Here is a 15,706-nt window from a genome sequence, read left to right as displayed (position 1 = left end):
TGTGCCCTACACCACCATCTGTCAACTAGGTGTATTAGCCGAAATAGCTCAGTTGGGAGAGCGTTAGACTAAAGGTCCCTGGTTCGATCCCGGGTTTCGGCAGTTTCCTTATGTCTCAAAATCAACTGAAGTAAGTTAAGTCGTTGATGCGTTTAGAGTTTTAGCAGCTTAGTTAATATACCTCATAGGCACTATTTTGCATTGTGGAGAAAATTGTTTTACATATCCCGTTAGCATTTCATGCCAGTACAGTGTTTGGTTTTCATTTTGAAAATTTTGAAGTTTTTTTTTCTTTATAAAAAGAGACATTTTTACACATGAAAAACCATTCCTATTATTGGGGACATCTTACAATGCTGTGCTCTACACAACCATCTACACAACCATCAATGCACTAAGTGTGTTAGCTGAACTAGCTCTGTTGGGAGAGCGTTTGACTAAATATCCCTGCTTTGATCCTTGGTTTCAGCAGTTTCATTTTAACTCAAAATCCACTAAAGTGAGTTAAATCGCTGATGCGTTTAGAGTTTTGGCAGCTTAGGTAAAATACCTCAAAAGCCCTATGTTGCATTGTGGTGAATATAATTTTACAAATCCCGTTAGCATTCCATGCCAGTACAGTGTGTAGTTTTCATTCTGAAATTTTTTGAAGATTTTTAGTCTCTATATAAAAAACATCTGTCAGAAGTGGGATTCGAACCCACACCTCCAGAGGAGACTGCGACCTGAACGCAGCGCCTTAGACCGCTCGGCCATCCTGACTTTGCTTTGTATTACACCTCCACCAATGCAAAAAAAAAAGAAGCCATGCGAGCTGTAAAACCGTTGTTTTAACACATGAAAAAACATCCCTATCGTTGGGGACATTTTACAACACTGTGCCCTACACCACCATCTGTCAACTAGGTGTATTAGCCGAAATAGCTCAGTTGGGAGAGCGTTAGACTGAAGATCTAAAGGTCCCTGGTTCGATCCCGGGTTTCGGCAGTTTCCTTATGTCTCAAAATCAACTGAAGTAAGTTAAGTCGTTGATGCGTTTAGAGTTTTAGCAGCTTAGTTAATATACCTCATAGGCACTATTTTGCATTGTGGAGAAAATTGTTTTACATATCCCGTTAGCATTTCATGCCAGTACAGTGTTTGGTTTTCATTTTGAAAATTTTGAAGTTTTTTTTTCTTTATAAAAAGAGACATTTTTACACATGAAAAACCATTCCTATTATTGGGGACATCTTACAATGCTGTGCTCTACACAACCATCTACACAACCATCAATGCACTAAGTGTGTTAGCTGAACTAGCTCTGTTGGGAGAGCGTTTGACTAAATATCCCTGCTTTGATCCTTGGTTTCAGCAGTTTCATTTTAACTCAAAATCCACTAAAGTGAGTTAAATCGTTGATGCGTTTAGAGTTTTGGCAGCTTAGGTAAAATACCTCAAAACCCTATGTTGCATTGTGGTGAATATAATTTTACAAATCCCGTTAGCATTCCATGCCAGTACAGTGTGTAGTTTTCATTCTGAAATTTTTTGAAGATTTTTAGTCTCTATATAAAAAACATCTGTCAGAAGTGGGATTCGAACCCACGCCTCCAGAGGAGACTGCGACCTGAACGCAGCGCCTTAGACCGCTCGGCCATCCTGACTTTGCTTTGTATTACACCTCCACCAATGCAAAAAAAAAAGAAGCCATGCGAGCTGTAAAACCGTTGTTTTAACACATGAAAAAACATCCCTATCGTTGGGGACATTTTACAACACTGTGCCCTACACCACCATCTGTCAACTAGGTGTATTAGCCGAAATAGCACAGTTGGGAGAGCGTTAGACTGAAGATCTAAAGGTCCCTGGTTCGATCCCGGGTTTCGGCAGTTTCCTTATGTCTCAAAATCAACTGAAGTAAGTTAAGTCGTTGATGCGTTTAGAGTTTTAGCAGCTTAGTTAATATACCTCAAAGGCACTATTTTGCATTGTGGAGAAAATTGTTTTACATATCCCGTTAGCATTTCATGCCAGTACAGTGTTTGGTTTTCATTTTGAAAATTTTGAATTTTTTTTTTTCTTTATAAAAAGAGACATTTTTACACATGAAAAACCATTCCTATTATTGGGGACATCTTACAATGCTGTGCTCTACACAACCATCTACACAACCATCAATGCACTAAGTGTGTTAGCTGAACTAGCTCTGTTGGGAGAGCGTTTGACTAAATATCCCTGCTTTGATCCTTGGTTTCAGCAGTTTCATTTTAACTCAAAATCCACTAAAGTGAGTTAAATCGTTGATGCGTTTAGAGTTTTGGCAGCTTAGGTAAAATACCTCAAAACCCTATGTTGCATTGTGGTGAATATAATTTTACAAATCCCGTTAGCATTCCATGCCAGTACAGTGTGTAGTTTTCATTCTGAAATTTTTTGAAGATTTTTAGTCTCTATATAAAAAACATCTGTCAGAAGTGGGATTCGAACCCACGCCTCCAGAGAAGACTGCGACCTGAACGCAGCGCCTTAGACCGCTCGGCCATCCTGACTTTGCTTTGTATTACACCTCCACCAATGCAAAAAAAAAAGAAGCCATGCGAGCTGTAAAACCGTTGTTTTAACACATGAAAAAACATCCCTATCGTTGGGGACATTTTACAACACTGTGCCCTACACCACCATCTGTCAACTAGGTGTATTAGCCGAAATAGCTCAGTTGGGAGAGCGTTAGACTGAAGATCTAAAGGTCCCTGGTTCGATCCCGGGTTTCGGCAGTTTCCTTATGTCTCAAAATCAACTGAAGTAAGTTAAGTCGTTGATGCGTTTAGAGTTTTAGCAGCTTAGTTAATATACCTCAAAGGCACTATTTTGCATTGTGGAGAAAATTGTTTTACATATCCCGTTAGCATTTCATGCCAGTACAGTGTTTGGTTTTCATTTTGAAAATTTTGAAGTTTTTTTTTCTTTATAAAAAGAGACATTTTTACACATGAAAAACCATTCCTATTATTGGGGACATCTTACAATGCTGTGCTCTACACAACCATCTTACACAACCATCAATGCACTAAGTGTGTTAGCTGAACTAGCTCTGTTGGGAGAGCGTTTGACTAAATATCCCTGCTTTGATCCTTGGTTTCAGCAGTTTCATTTTAACTCAAAATCCACTAAAGTGAGTTAAATCGTTGATGCGTTTAGAGTTTTGGCAGCTTAGGTAAAATACCTCAAAACCCTATGTTGCATTGTGGTGAATATAATTTTACAAATCCCGTTAGCATTCCATGCCAGTACAGTGTGTAGTTTTCATTCTGAAATTTTTTGAAGATTTTTAGTCTCTATATAAAAAACATCTGTCAGAAGTGGGATTCGAACCCACGCCTCCAGAGGAGACTGCGACCTGAACGCAGCGCCTTAGACCGCTCGGCCATCCTGACTTTGCTTTGTATTACACCTCCACCAATGCAAAAAAAAAAGAAGCCATGCGAGCTGTAAAACCGTTGTTTTAACACATGAAAAAACATCCCTATCGTTGGGGACATTTTACAACACTGTGCCCTACACCACCATCTGTCAACTAGGTGTATTAGCCGAAATAGCTCAGTTGGGAGAGCGTTAGACTGAAGATCTAAAGGTCCCTGGCTCGATCCCGGGTTTCGGCAGTTTCCTTATGTCTCAAAATCAACTGAAGTAAGTTAAGTCGTTGATGCGTTTAGAGTTTTAGCAGCTTAGTTAATATACCTCAAAGGCACTATTTTGCATTGTGGAGAAAATTGTTTTACATATCCCGTTAGCATTTCATGCCAGTACAGTGTTTGGTTTTCATTTTGAAAATTTTGAAGTTTTTTTTTCTTTATAAAAAGAGACATTTTTACACATGAAAAACCATTCCTATTATTGGGGACATCTTACAATGCTGTGCTCTACACAACCATCTACACAACCATCAATGCACTAAGTGTGTTAGCTGAACTAGCTCTGTTGGGAGAGCGTTTGACTAAATATCCCTGCTTTGATCCTTGGTTTCAGCAGTTTCATTTTAACTCAAAATCCACTAAAGTGAGTTAAATCGTTGATGCGTTTAGAGTTTTGGCAGCTTAGGTAAAATACCTCAAAACCCTATGTTGCATTGTGGTGAATATAATTTTACAAATCCCGTTAGCATTCCATGCCATTACAGTGTGTAGTTTTCATTCTGAAATTTTTTGAAGATTTTTAGTCTCTATATAAAAAACATCTGTCAGAAGTGGGATTCAAACCCACGCCTCCAGAGGAGACTGCGACCTGAACGCAGCGCCTTAGACCGCTCGGCCATCCTGACTTTGCTTTTTATTACACCTCCACCAATGCAAAAAAAAAAGAAGCCATGCGAGCTGTAAAACCGTTGTTTTAACACATGAAAAAACATCCCTATCGTTGGGGACATTTTACAACACTGTGCCCTACACCACCATCTGTCAACTAGGTGTAGTAGCCGAAATAGCTCAGTTGGGAGAGCGTTAGACTGAAGATCTAAAGGTCCCTGGTTCAATCCCGGGTTTCGGCAGTTTCCTTATGTCTCAAAATCAACTGAAGTAAGTTAAGTCGTTGATGCGTTTAGAGTTTTAGCAGCTTAGTTAATATACCTCATAGGCAATATTTTGCATTGTGGAGAAAATTGTTTTACATATCCCGCTAGCATTTCATGCCAGTACAGTGTTTGGTTTTCATTTTGAAAATTTTTAAGTTTTTTTTTCCTTATAAAAAGAGACATTTTTACACATGAAAAACCATTCCTATTATTGGGGACATCTTACAATGCTGTGCTCTACACAACCATCTACACAACCGTCAATGCACTAAGTGTGTTAGCTGAACTAGCTCTGTTGGGAGAGCTTTTGACTGCTTTGATCCTTGGTTTCAGCAGTTTCATTTTAACTCAAAATCCACTAAAGTGAGTTAAATCGTTGATGCGTTTAGAGTTTTGTAGTTTTCATTCTGAAATTTTTTGAAGATTTTTAGTCTCTATATAAAAAACATCTGTCAGAAGTGGGATTCGAACCTACGCCTCCAGAGGAGACTGCGACCTGAACGCAGCGCCTTAGACCGCTCGGCCATCCTGACTTTGCTTTGTATTACATCTCCACCAATGCAAAAAAGAAGCCATGCGAGCTGTAAAACCGTTGTTTTAACACATGAAAAAACATCCCTATCGTTCGGGACATTTTACAACACTGTGCCCTACACCACCATCTGTAAACTCGGTGTATTAGCCGAAATAGCTCAGTTGGGAGAGCGTTAGACTGAAGATCTAAAGGTCCCTGGTTCGATCCCGGGTTTCGGCAGTTTCCTTATGTCTCAAAATCAACTGAAGTAAGTTAAGTCGTTGATGCGTTTAGAGTTTTAGCAGCTTAGTTAATAACAAGGCACTATTTTGCATTGTGGAGAAAATTGTTTTACATATCCCGTTAGCATTTCATGCCAGTACAGTGTTTGGTTTTCATTTTGAAAATTTTGAAGTTTTTTTTTCTTTATAAAAAGAGACATTTTTACACATGAAAAACCATTCCTATTATTGGGGACATCTTACAATGCTGTGCTCTACACAACCATCTACACAACCGTCAATGCACTAAGTGTGTTAGCTGAACTAGCTCTGTTGGGAGAGCTTTTGACTGCTTTGATCCTTGGTTTCAGCAGTTTCATTTTAACTCAAAATCCACTAAAGTGAGTTAAATCGTTGATGCGTTTAGAGTTTTGTAGTTTTCATTCTGAAATTTTTTGAAGATTTTTAGTCTCTATATAAAAAACATCTGTCAGAAGTGGGATTCGAACCCACGCCTCCAGAGGAGACTGCGACCTGAACGCAGCGCCTTAGACCGCTCGGCCATCCTGACTTTGCTTTGTATTACACCTCCACCAATGCAAAAAAAAAAAGAAGCCATGCGAGCTGTAAAACCGTTGTTTTAACACATGAAAACACATCCCTATCGTTGGGGACATTTTACAACACTGTGCCCTACACCACCATCTGTCAACTAGGTGTATTAGCCGAAATAGCTCAGTTGGGAGAGCGTTAGACTGAAGATCTAAAGGTCCCTGGTTCGATCCCGGGTTTCGGCAGTTTCATTATGTCTCAAAATCAACTGAAGTAAGTTAAGTCGTTGATGCGTTTAGAGTTTTAGCAGCTTAGTTAATATACCTCATAGGCACTATTTTGCATTGTGGAGAAAATTGTTTTACATATCCCGTTAGCATTTCATGCCAGTACAGTGTTTGATTTTCATTTTGAAAATTTTGAAGTTTTTTTTTCTTTATAAAAAGAGACATTTTTACACATGAAAAACCATTCCTATTATTGGGGACATCTTACAATGCTGTGCTCTACACAACCATCTACACAACCATCAATGCACTAAGTGTGTTAGCTGAACTAGCTCTGTTGGGAGAGCGTTTGACTAAATATCCCTGCTTTGATCCTTGGTTTCAGCAGTTTCATTTTAACTCAAAATCCTCTAAAGTGAGTTAAATCGTTGATGCGTTTAGAGTTTTGGCAGCTTAGGTAAAATACCTCAAAAGCCCTATGTTGCATTGTGGTGCATATAATTTTACAAATCCCGTTAGCATTCCATGCCAGTACAGTGTTTGGTTTTCATTCTGAAAATTTTGAAGTTTTTTTTTCTTTATAAAAAGAGACATTTTTACACATGAAAAACCATTCCTATTATTGGGGACATCTTACAATGCTGTGCTCTACACAACCATCTACACAACCGTCAATGCACTAAGTGTGTTAGCTGAACTAGCTCTGTTGGGAGAGCGTTTGACTGCTTTGATCCTTGGTTTCAGCAGTTTCATTTTAACTCCCGTTAGCATGGAATGCTAACGGGATTTGTAAAATTATATTCACCACAATGCAACATAGGGCTTTTGAGGTATTTTACCTAAGCTGCCAAAACTCTAAACGCATCAACGATTTAACTCACTTTAGTGGATTTCATGCCAGTACAGTGTTTGGTTTTCATTTTGAAAATTTTGAAGTTTTTTTTTCTTTATAAAAAGAGACATTTTTACACATGAAAAACCATTCCTATTATTGGGGACATCTTACAATGCTGTGCTCTACACAACCATCTACACAACCATCAATGCACTAAGTGTGTTAGCTGAACTAGCTCTGTTGGGAGAGCGTTTGACTAAATATCCCTGCTTTGATCCTTGGTTTCAGCAGTTTCATTTTAACTCAAAATCCACTAAAGTGAGTTAAATCGTTGATGCGTTTAGAGTTTTGGCAGCTTAGGTAAAATACCTCAAAACCCTATGTTGCATTGTGGTGAATATAATTTTACAAATCCCGTTAGCATTCCATGCCAGTACAGTGTGTAGTTTTCATTCTGAAATTTTTTGAAGATTTTTAGTCTCTATATAAAAAACATCTGTCAGAAGTGGGATTCGAACCCACGCCTCCAGAGGAGACTGCGACCTGAACGCAGCGCCTTAGACCGTTGTTTTAACACATGAAAAAACATCCCTATCGTTGGGGACATTTTACAACACTGTGCCCTACACCACCATCTGTCAACTAGATGTATTAGCCGAAATAGCTCCGTTGGGAGAGCGTTAGACTGAAGATCTAAAGGTCCCTGGTTCGATCCCGGGTTTCGGCAGCTTCCTTACGTCTCAAAATCAACTGAAGTAAGTTAAGTCGTTGATGCGTTTAGAGTTTTAGCAGCTTAGTTAATATACCTCATAGGCACTATTTTGCATTGTGGAGAAAATTGTTTTACATATCCCGTTAGCATTTCATGCCAGTACAGTGTTTGGTTTTCATTTTGAAAATTTTGAAGTTTTTTTTTCTTTATAAAAAGAGACATTTTTACACATGAAAAACCATTCCTATTATTGGGGACATCTTACAATGCTGTGCTCTACACAACCATCTACACAACCATCAATGCACTAAGTGTGTTAGCTGAACTAGCTCTGTTGGGAGAGCGTTTGACTAAATATCCCTGCTTTGATCCTTGGTTTCAGCAGTTTCATTTTAACTCAAAATCCACTAAAGTGAGTTAAATCGTTGATGCGTTTAGAGTTTTGGCAGCTTAGGTAAAATACCTCAAAACCCTATGTTGCATTGTGGTGAATATAATTTTACAAATCCCGTTAGCATTCCATGCCAGTACAGTGTGTAGTTTTCATTCTGAAATTTTTTGAAGATTTTTAGTCTCTATATAAAAAAACATCTGTCAGAAGTGGGATTCGAACCCACGCCTCCAGAGGAGACTGCGACCTGAACGCAGCGCCTTAGACCGCTTGGCCATCCTGACTTTGCTTTGTATTACACCTCCACCAATGCAAAAAAAAGAAGCCATGCGAGCTGTAAAACCGTTGTTTTAACACATGAAAAAACATCCCTATCGTTGGGGACATTTTACAACACTGTGCCCTACACCACCATCTGTCAACTAGGTGTATTAGCCGAAATAGCTCAGTTGGGAGAGCGTTAGACTGAAGATCTAAAGGTCCCTGGTTCGATCCCGGGTTTCGGCAGTTTCCTTATGTCTCAAAATCAACTGAAGTAAGTTAAGTCGTTGATGCGTTTAGAGTTTTAGCAGCTTAGTTAATATACCTCATAGGCACTATTTTGCATTGTGGAGAAAATTGTTTTACATATCCCGTTAGCATTTCATGCCAGTACAGTGTTTGGTTTTCATTTTGAAAATTTTGAAGTTAATTTTTCTTTATAAAAAGAGACATTTTTACACATGAAAAACCATTCCTATTATTGGGGACATCTTACAATGCTGTGCTCTACACAACCATCTACACAACCATCAATGCACTAAGTGTGTTAGCTGAACTAGCTCTGTTGGGAGAGCGTTTGACTAAATATCCCTGCTTTGATCCTTGGTTTCAGCAGTTTCATTTTAACTCAAAATCCACTAAAGTGAGTTAAATCGTTTATGCGTTTAGAGTTTTGGCAGCTTAGGTAAAATACCTCAAAAGCCCTATGTTGCATTGTGGTGAATATAATTTTACAAATCCCGTTAGCATTCCATGCCAGTACAGTGTGTAGTTTTCATTCTGAAATTTTTTGAAGATTTTTAGTCTCTATATAAAAAACATCTGTCAGAAGTGGGAATCGAACCCACGCCTCCAGAGGAGACTGCGACCTGAACGCGGCGCCTTAGACCGCTCGGCCATCCAGACTTTGCTTTGTATTACACCTCCACCAATGCAAAAAAAAGAAGCCATGCGAGCTGTAAAACCGTTGTTTTAACACATGAAAAAACATCCCTATCGTTCGGGACATTTTACAACACTGTGCCCTACACCACCATCTGTCAACTAGGTGTATTAGCCGAAATAGCTCAGTTGGGAGAGCGTTAGACTGAAGATCTAAAGGTCCCGGGTTTCGGCAGTTTCCTTATGTCTCAAAATCAACTGAAGTAAGTTAAGTCGTTGATGCGTTTAGAGTTTTAGCAGCTTAGTTAATATACCTCATAGGCACTATTTTGCATTGTGGAGAAAATTGTTTTACATATCCCGTTAGCATTTCATGCCAGTACAGTGTTTGGTTTTCATTTTGAAAATTTTGAAGTTTTTTTTTCTTTATAAAAAGAGACATTTTTACACATGAAAAACCATTCCTATTATTGGGGACATCTTACAATGCTGTGCTCTACACAACCATCTACACAACCGTCAATGCACTAAGTGTGTTAGCTGAACTAGCTCTGTTGGGAGAGCGTTTGACTGCTTTGATCCTTGGTTTCAGCAGTTTCATTTTAACTCAAAATCCACTAAAGTGAGGTAAATCGTTGATGCGTTTAGAGTTTTGTAGTTTTCATTCTGAAATTTTTTGAAGATTTTTAGTCTCTATATAAAAAACATCTGTCAGAAGTGGGATTCGAACCCACGCCTCCAGAGGAGACTGCAACCTGAACGCAGCGCCTTAGACCGCTCGGCCATCCTGACTTTGCTTTGTATTACACCTCCACCAAGCTCTGTTGGGAGAGCGTTTGACTAAATATCCCTGCTTTGATCCTTGGTTTCAGCAGTTTCATTTTAACTCAAAATCCTCTAAAGTGAGTTAAATCGTTGATGCGTTTAGAGTTTTGGCAGCTTAGGTAAAATACCTCAAAAGCCCTATGTTGCATTGTGGTGAATATAATTTTACAAATCCCGTTAGCATTCCATGCCAGTACAGTGTGTAGTTTTCATTCTGAAATTTTTTGAAGATTTTTAGTCTCTATATAAAAAACATCTGTCAGAAGTGGGATTCGAACCCACGCCTCCAGAGGAGACTGCGACCTGAACGCAGCGCCTTAGACCGTTGTTTTAACACATGAAAAAACATCCCTATCGTTGGGGACATTTTACAACACTGTGCCCTACACCACCATCTGTCAACTAGGTGAATTAGCCGAAATAGCTCAGTTGGGAGAGCGTTAGACTGAAGATCTAAAGGTCCCTGGTTCGATCCCGGGTTTCGGCAGCTTCCTTATGTCTCAAAATCAACTGAAGTAAGTTAAGTCGTTGATGCGTTTTGAGTTTTAGCAGCTTAGTTAATATACCTCATAGGCACTATTTTGCATTGTGGAGAAAATTGTTTTACATATCCCGTTAGCATTTCATGCCAGTACAGTGTTTGGTTTTCATTTTGAAAATTTTGAAGTTTTTTTTTCTTTATAAAAAGAGACATTTTTACACATGAAAAACCATTCCTATTATTGGGGACATCTTACAATGCTGTGCTCTACACAACCATCTACACAACCATCAATGCACTAAGTGTGTTAGCTGAACTAGCTCTGTTGGGAGAGCGTTTGACTAAATATCCCTGCTTTGATCCTTGGTTTCAGCAGTTTCATTTTAACTCAAAATCCACTAAAGTGAGTTAAATCGTTGATGCGTTTAGAGTTTTGGCAGCTTAGGTAAAATACCTCAAAAGCCCTATGTTGCATTGTGGTGAATATAATTTTACAAATCCCGTTAGCATTCCATGCCAGTACAGTGTGTAGTTTTCATTCTGAAATTTTTTGAAGATTTTTAGTCTCTATATAAAAAACATCTGTCAGAAGTGGGATTCGAACCCACGCCTCCAGAGGAGACTGCGACCTGAACGCAGCGCCTTAGACCGCTTGGCCATCCTGACTTTGCTTTGTATTACACCTCCACCAATGCAAAAAAAAAGAAGCCATGCGAGCTGTAAAACCGTTGTTTTAACACATGAAAAAACATCCCTATCGTTGGGGACATTTTACAACACTGTGCCCTACACCACCATCTGTCAACTAGGTGTATTAGCCGAAATAGCTCAGTTGGGAGAGCGTTAGACTGAAGATCTAAAGGTCCCTGGTTCGATCCCGGGTTTCGGCAGTTTCCTTATGTCTCAAAATCAACTGAAGTAAGTTAAGTCGTTGATGCGTTTAGAGTTTTAGCAGCTTAGTTAATATACCTCATAGGCACTATTTTGCATTGTGGAGAAAATTGTTTTACATATCCCGTTAGCATTTCATGCCAGTACAGTGTTTGATTTTCATTTTGAAAATTTTGAAGTTTTTTTTTCTTTATAAAAAGAGACATTTTTACACATGAAAAACCATTCCTATTATTGGGGACATCTTACAATGCTGTGCTCTACACAACCATCTACACAACCGTCAATGCACTAAGTGTGTTAGCTGAACTAGCTCTGTTGGGAGAGCGTTTGACTGCTTTGATCCTTGGTTTCAGCAGTTTCATTTTAACTCAAAATCCACTAAAGTGAGTTAAATCGTTGATGCGTTTAGAGTTTTGTAGTTTTCATTCTGAAATTTTTTGAAGATTTTTAGTCTCTATATAAAAAACATCTGTCAGAAGTGGGATTCGAACCCACACCTCCAGAGGAGACTGCGACCTGAACGCAGCGCCTTAGACCGCTCGGCCATCCTGACTTTGCTTTGTATTACACCTCCACCAATGCAAAAAAAAAAAGAAGCCATGCGAGCTGTAAAACCGTTGTTTTAACACATGAAAAAACATCCCTATCGTTGGGGACATTTTACAACACTGTGCCCTACACCACCATCTGTCAACTAGGTGTATTAGCTGAAATAGCTCAGTTGGGAGAGCGTTAGACTGAAGATCTAAAGGTCCCTGGTTCGATCCCGGGTTTCGGCAGTTTCCTTATGTCTCAAAATCAACTGAAGTAAGTTAAGTCGTTGATGCGTTTAGAGTTTTAGCAGCTTAGTTAATATACCTCATAGGCACTATTTTGCATTGTGGAGAAAATTGTTTTACATATCCCTTTAGCATTTCATGCCAGTACAGTGTTTGATTTTCATTTTGAAAATTTTGAAGTTTTTTTTTCTTTATAAATAGAGACATTTTTACACATGAAAAACCATTCCTATAATTGGGAACATCTTACAATGCTGTGCTCTACACAACCATCTACACAACCATCAATGCACTAAGTGTGTTAGCTGAACTAGCTCTGTTGGGAGAGCGTTTGACTGCTTTGATCCTTGGTTTCAGCAGTTTCATTTTAACTCAAAATCCACTAAAGAGAGTTCAATCGTTGATGTGTTTAGAGTTTTGGCAGCTTAGGTAAAATACCTCAAAAGCCCTATGTTGCATTGTGGTGAATATAATTTTACAAATCCCGTTAGCATTCCATGCCAGTACAGTGTGTAGTTTTCATTCTGAAATTTTTTGAAGATTTTTAGTCCCTATATAAAAAACATCTGTCAGAAGTTGGATTCGAACCCACGCCTCCAGAGGAGACTGCGACCTGAACGCAGCGCCTTAGACCGCTCGGCCATCCCGACTTTGCTTTGTATTACATTTCCACCAATGCAAAAAAAAAAAAAGAAGCCATGCGAGCTGTAAAACCGTTGTTTTAACACATGAAAAAACATCCCTATCGTTGGGGACATTTTACAATACTGTGCCCTACACCACCATCTGTCAACTAGGTGTGTTAGCTGAAATAGCTCAGTTGGGAGAGCGTTAGACTGAAGATTTAAAGGTCCCTGGTTCGATCCCGGGTTTCGGCAGTTTACTTATGTCTCAAAATCAACTGAAGTAAGTTAAGTCGTTGATGCGTTTAGAGTTTTAGCAGCTTAGTTAATATACCTCATAGGCACTATTTTGCATTGTGGAGAAAATTGTTTTACATATCCCGTTAGCATTTCATGCCAGTACAGTGTTTGGTTTTCATTTTGAAAATTTTGAAGTTTTTTTTTCTTTATAAAAAGAGACATTTTTACACATGAAATACCATTCCTATTATTGGGGACATCTTACAATGCTGTGCTCTACACAACCATCTACACAACCATCAATGCACTAAGTGTGTTAGCTGAACTAGCTCTGTTGGGAGAGCGTTTGACTGCTTTGATCCTTGGTTTCAGCAGTTTCATTTTAACTCAAAATCCACTAAAGAGAGTTCAATCGTTGATGTGTTTAGAGTTTTGGCAGCTTAGGTAAAATACCTCAAAAGCCCTATGTTGCATTGTGGTGAATATAATTTTACAAATCCCGTTAGCATTCCATGCCAGTACAGTGTGTAGTTTTCATTCTGAAATTTTTTGAAGATTTTTAGTCTCCATATAAAAAACATCTGTCAGAAGTGGGATTCGAACCCACGCCTCCAGAGGAGACTGCGACCTGAACGCAGCGCCTTAGACCGCTCGGCCATCCTGACTTTGCTTTGTATTACATTTCCACCAATGCAAAAAAAAAACAGAAGCCATGCGAGCTGTAAAACCGTTGTTTTAACACATGAAAAAACATCCCTATCGTTGGGGACATTTTACAACACTGTGCCCTACACCACCATCTGTCAACTAGGTGTGTTAGCCGAAATAGCTCAGTTGAGAGAGCGTTAGTCTGAAGATCTAAAGGTCCCTGGTTCGATCCCGGGTTTCGGCAGTTTCCTTATGTCTCAAAATCAACTGAAGTAAGTTAAGTCGTTGATGCGTTTAGAGTTTTAGCAGCTTAGTTAATATACCTCAAAGGCACTATTTTGCATTGTGGAGAAAATTGTTTTACATATCCCTTTAGCATTTCATGCCAGTACAGTGTTTGGTTTTCATTTTGAAAATTTTGAAGTTTTTTTTCTTTATAAAAAGAGACATTTTTACACATGAAAAACCATTCCTATTATTGGGGACATCTTACAATGCTGTGCTCTACACAACCATCTACACAACCATCAATGCACTAAGTGTGTTAGCTGAACTAGCTCTGTTGGGAGAGCGTTTGACTAAATATCCCTGCTTTGATCCTTGGTTTCAGCAGTTTCATTTTATCTCAAAATCCACTAAAGTGAGTTAAATCGTTGATGCGTTTAGAGTTTTGGCAGCTTAGGTAAAATACCTCAAAAGCCCTATGTTGCATTGTGGTGAATATAATTTTACAAATCCCGTTAGCATTTCATGCCAGTACAGTGTTTGGTTTTCATTTTGAAAATTTTGAAGTTTTTTTTTCTTTATAAAAAGAGACATTTTTACATTTTGAGTTAAATCGTTGATGCGTTTAGAGTTTTGGCAGCTTAGGTAAAATATCTCAAAAGCCCTATGTTGCATTGTGGTGAATATAATTTTACAAATCCCGTTAGCTTTACATGCCAGTACAGTGTGTAGTTTTCATTCTGAAATTTTTTGAAGATTTTTAGTCTCTATATAAAAAACATCTGTCAGAAGTGGGATTCGAACCCACGCCTCCAGAGGAGACTGCGACCTGAACGCAGCGCCTTAGACCGCTCGGCCATCCTGACTTTGCTTTGTATTACATCTCCACCAATGCAAAAAAAAAAAGAAGCCATGCGAGCTGTAAAACCGTTGTTTTAACACATGAAAAAACATCCCTATCGTTCGGGACATTTTACAACACTGTGCCCTACACCACCATCTGTCAACTAGGTGTATTAGCCGAAATAGCTCAGTTGGGAGAGCGTTAGACTGAAGATCTACAGGTCCCTGGTTAGATCCCGGGTTTCGGCAGTTTCCTTATGTCTCAAAATCAACTGAAGTAAGTTAAGTCGTTAATGCGTTTAGAGTTTTAGCAGCTTAGTTAATATACCTCAAAGGCACTATTTTGCATTGTGGAGAAAATTGTTTTACATATCCCTTTAGCATTTCATGCCAGTACAGTGTTTGGTTTTCATTTTGAAAATTTTGAAGTTTATTTTTCTTTATAAAAAGAGACATTTTTACACATGAAAAACCATTCCTATTATTGGGGACATCTTACAATGCTGTGCTCTACACAACCATCTACACAACCATCAATGCACTAAGTGTGTTAGCTGAACTAGCTCTGTTGGGAGAGCGTTTGACTAAATATCCCTGCTTTGATCCTTGGTTTCAGCAGTTTCATTTTAACTTAAAATCCACTAAAGTGAGTTAAATCGTTGATGCGTTTAGAGTTTTGGCAGCTTAGGTAAAATACCTCAAAAGCCCTATGTTGCATTGTGGTGAATATAATTTTACAAATCCCGTTAGCATTCCATGCCAGTACAGTGTGTAGTTTTCATTCTGAAATTTTTTGAAGATTTTTAGTCTCTTTATAAAAAACATCTGTCAGAAGTGGGATTCGAACCCACGCCTCCAGAGGAGACTGCGACCTGAACGCAGCGCCTTAGACCGCTCGGCCATCCTGACTTTGCTTTGTATTTCACCTCCACCAATGCAAAAAAAAAAAGAAGCCATGCGAGCTGTAAAACCGTTGTTTTAGCACATGAAAAAACATCCCTATC

At 38.8% G+C, this 15,706-nt stretch overlaps 23 non-coding genes across 23 annotated transcripts; 9 read left to right on the top strand and 14 right to left on the bottom strand.

Moving 5' to 3' along the window:
• Positions 1-679: 679 nt before the first annotated feature.
• TRNAL-CAG (transfer RNA leucine (anticodon CAG)) lies at positions 680-762 on the bottom strand. Its single transcript has one exon. It is a non-coding gene; the product is annotated as a tRNA-Leu (tRNA).
• A 152-nt stretch (positions 763-914) lies between these two features.
• On the top strand, positions 915-987 carry TRNAF-GAA (transfer RNA phenylalanine (anticodon GAA)). Its single transcript has one exon. It is a non-coding gene; the product is annotated as a tRNA-Phe (tRNA).
• A 576-nt stretch (positions 988-1,563) lies between these two features.
• TRNAL-CAG (transfer RNA leucine (anticodon CAG)) lies at positions 1,564-1,646 on the bottom strand. Its single transcript has one exon. It is a non-coding gene; the product is annotated as a tRNA-Leu (tRNA).
• Positions 1,647-2,448: 802 nt separating this feature from the next.
• On the bottom strand, positions 2,449-2,531 carry TRNAL-CAG (transfer RNA leucine (anticodon CAG)). The gene has a single exon. It is a non-coding gene; the product is annotated as a tRNA-Leu (tRNA).
• A 152-nt stretch (positions 2,532-2,683) lies between these two features.
• On the top strand, positions 2,684-2,756 carry TRNAF-GAA (transfer RNA phenylalanine (anticodon GAA)). The gene has a single exon. It is a non-coding gene; the product is annotated as a tRNA-Phe (tRNA).
• Positions 2,757-3,333: 577 nt separating this feature from the next.
• On the bottom strand, positions 3,334-3,416 carry TRNAL-CAG (transfer RNA leucine (anticodon CAG)). Its single transcript has one exon. It is a non-coding gene; the product is annotated as a tRNA-Leu (tRNA).
• An 801-nt stretch (positions 3,417-4,217) lies between these two features.
• On the bottom strand, positions 4,218-4,300 carry TRNAL-CAG (transfer RNA leucine (anticodon CAG)). Its single transcript has one exon. It is a non-coding gene; the product is annotated as a tRNA-Leu (tRNA).
• Positions 4,301-4,452: 152 nt separating this feature from the next.
• Positions 4,453-4,525, top strand: TRNAF-GAA (transfer RNA phenylalanine (anticodon GAA)). Its single transcript has one exon. It is a non-coding gene; the product is annotated as a tRNA-Phe (tRNA).
• Positions 4,526-4,999: 474 nt separating this feature from the next.
• On the bottom strand, positions 5,000-5,082 carry TRNAL-CAG (transfer RNA leucine (anticodon CAG)). The gene has a single exon. It is a non-coding gene; the product is annotated as a tRNA-Leu (tRNA).
• Positions 5,083-5,230: 148 nt separating this feature from the next.
• On the top strand, positions 5,231-5,303 carry TRNAF-GAA (transfer RNA phenylalanine (anticodon GAA)). The gene has a single exon. It is a non-coding gene; the product is annotated as a tRNA-Phe (tRNA).
• A 469-nt stretch (positions 5,304-5,772) lies between these two features.
• TRNAL-CAG (transfer RNA leucine (anticodon CAG)) lies at positions 5,773-5,855 on the bottom strand. Its single transcript has one exon. It is a non-coding gene; the product is annotated as a tRNA-Leu (tRNA).
• A 153-nt stretch (positions 5,856-6,008) lies between these two features.
• On the top strand, positions 6,009-6,081 carry TRNAF-GAA (transfer RNA phenylalanine (anticodon GAA)). Its single transcript has one exon. It is a non-coding gene; the product is annotated as a tRNA-Phe (tRNA).
• A 2,121-nt stretch (positions 6,082-8,202) lies between these two features.
• Positions 8,203-8,285, bottom strand: TRNAL-CAG (transfer RNA leucine (anticodon CAG)). The gene has a single exon. It is a non-coding gene; the product is annotated as a tRNA-Leu (tRNA).
• A 150-nt stretch (positions 8,286-8,435) lies between these two features.
• TRNAF-GAA (transfer RNA phenylalanine (anticodon GAA)) lies at positions 8,436-8,508 on the top strand. The gene has a single exon. It is a non-coding gene; the product is annotated as a tRNA-Phe (tRNA).
• Positions 8,509-9,853: 1,345 nt separating this feature from the next.
• TRNAL-CAG (transfer RNA leucine (anticodon CAG)) lies at positions 9,854-9,936 on the bottom strand. Its single transcript has one exon. It is a non-coding gene; the product is annotated as a tRNA-Leu (tRNA).
• Positions 9,937-10,383: 447 nt separating this feature from the next.
• Positions 10,384-10,456, top strand: TRNAF-GAA (transfer RNA phenylalanine (anticodon GAA)). The gene has a single exon. It is a non-coding gene; the product is annotated as a tRNA-Phe (tRNA).
• A 577-nt stretch (positions 10,457-11,033) lies between these two features.
• On the bottom strand, positions 11,034-11,116 carry TRNAL-CAG (transfer RNA leucine (anticodon CAG)). Its single transcript has one exon. It is a non-coding gene; the product is annotated as a tRNA-Leu (tRNA).
• Positions 11,117-11,267: 151 nt separating this feature from the next.
• Positions 11,268-11,340, top strand: TRNAF-GAA (transfer RNA phenylalanine (anticodon GAA)). Its single transcript has one exon. It is a non-coding gene; the product is annotated as a tRNA-Phe (tRNA).
• Positions 11,341-11,814: 474 nt separating this feature from the next.
• Positions 11,815-11,897, bottom strand: TRNAL-CAG (transfer RNA leucine (anticodon CAG)). Its single transcript has one exon. It is a non-coding gene; the product is annotated as a tRNA-Leu (tRNA).
• A 153-nt stretch (positions 11,898-12,050) lies between these two features.
• Positions 12,051-12,123, top strand: TRNAF-GAA (transfer RNA phenylalanine (anticodon GAA)). The gene has a single exon. It is a non-coding gene; the product is annotated as a tRNA-Phe (tRNA).
• A 1,445-nt stretch (positions 12,124-13,568) lies between these two features.
• Positions 13,569-13,651, bottom strand: TRNAL-CAG (transfer RNA leucine (anticodon CAG)). Its single transcript has one exon. It is a non-coding gene; the product is annotated as a tRNA-Leu (tRNA).
• Positions 13,652-14,642: 991 nt separating this feature from the next.
• On the bottom strand, positions 14,643-14,725 carry TRNAL-CAG (transfer RNA leucine (anticodon CAG)). Its single transcript has one exon. It is a non-coding gene; the product is annotated as a tRNA-Leu (tRNA).
• Positions 14,726-15,528: 803 nt separating this feature from the next.
• TRNAL-CAG (transfer RNA leucine (anticodon CAG)) lies at positions 15,529-15,611 on the bottom strand. Its single transcript has one exon. It is a non-coding gene; the product is annotated as a tRNA-Leu (tRNA).
• Between the last annotated feature and the right edge of the window lie 95 nt (positions 15,612-15,706).

Source organism: Hyla sarda, chromosome 1, assembly GCF_029499605.1.
Source record: "Hyla sarda isolate aHylSar1 chromosome 1, aHylSar1.hap1, whole genome shotgun sequence".
Classification (NCBI taxonomy): domain Eukaryota; kingdom Metazoa; phylum Chordata; class Amphibia; order Anura; family Hylidae; genus Hyla; species Hyla sarda.
Note: the sequence above shows the minus strand (reverse complement) of the source record. Positions and strands in the feature narration are given on the sequence as shown.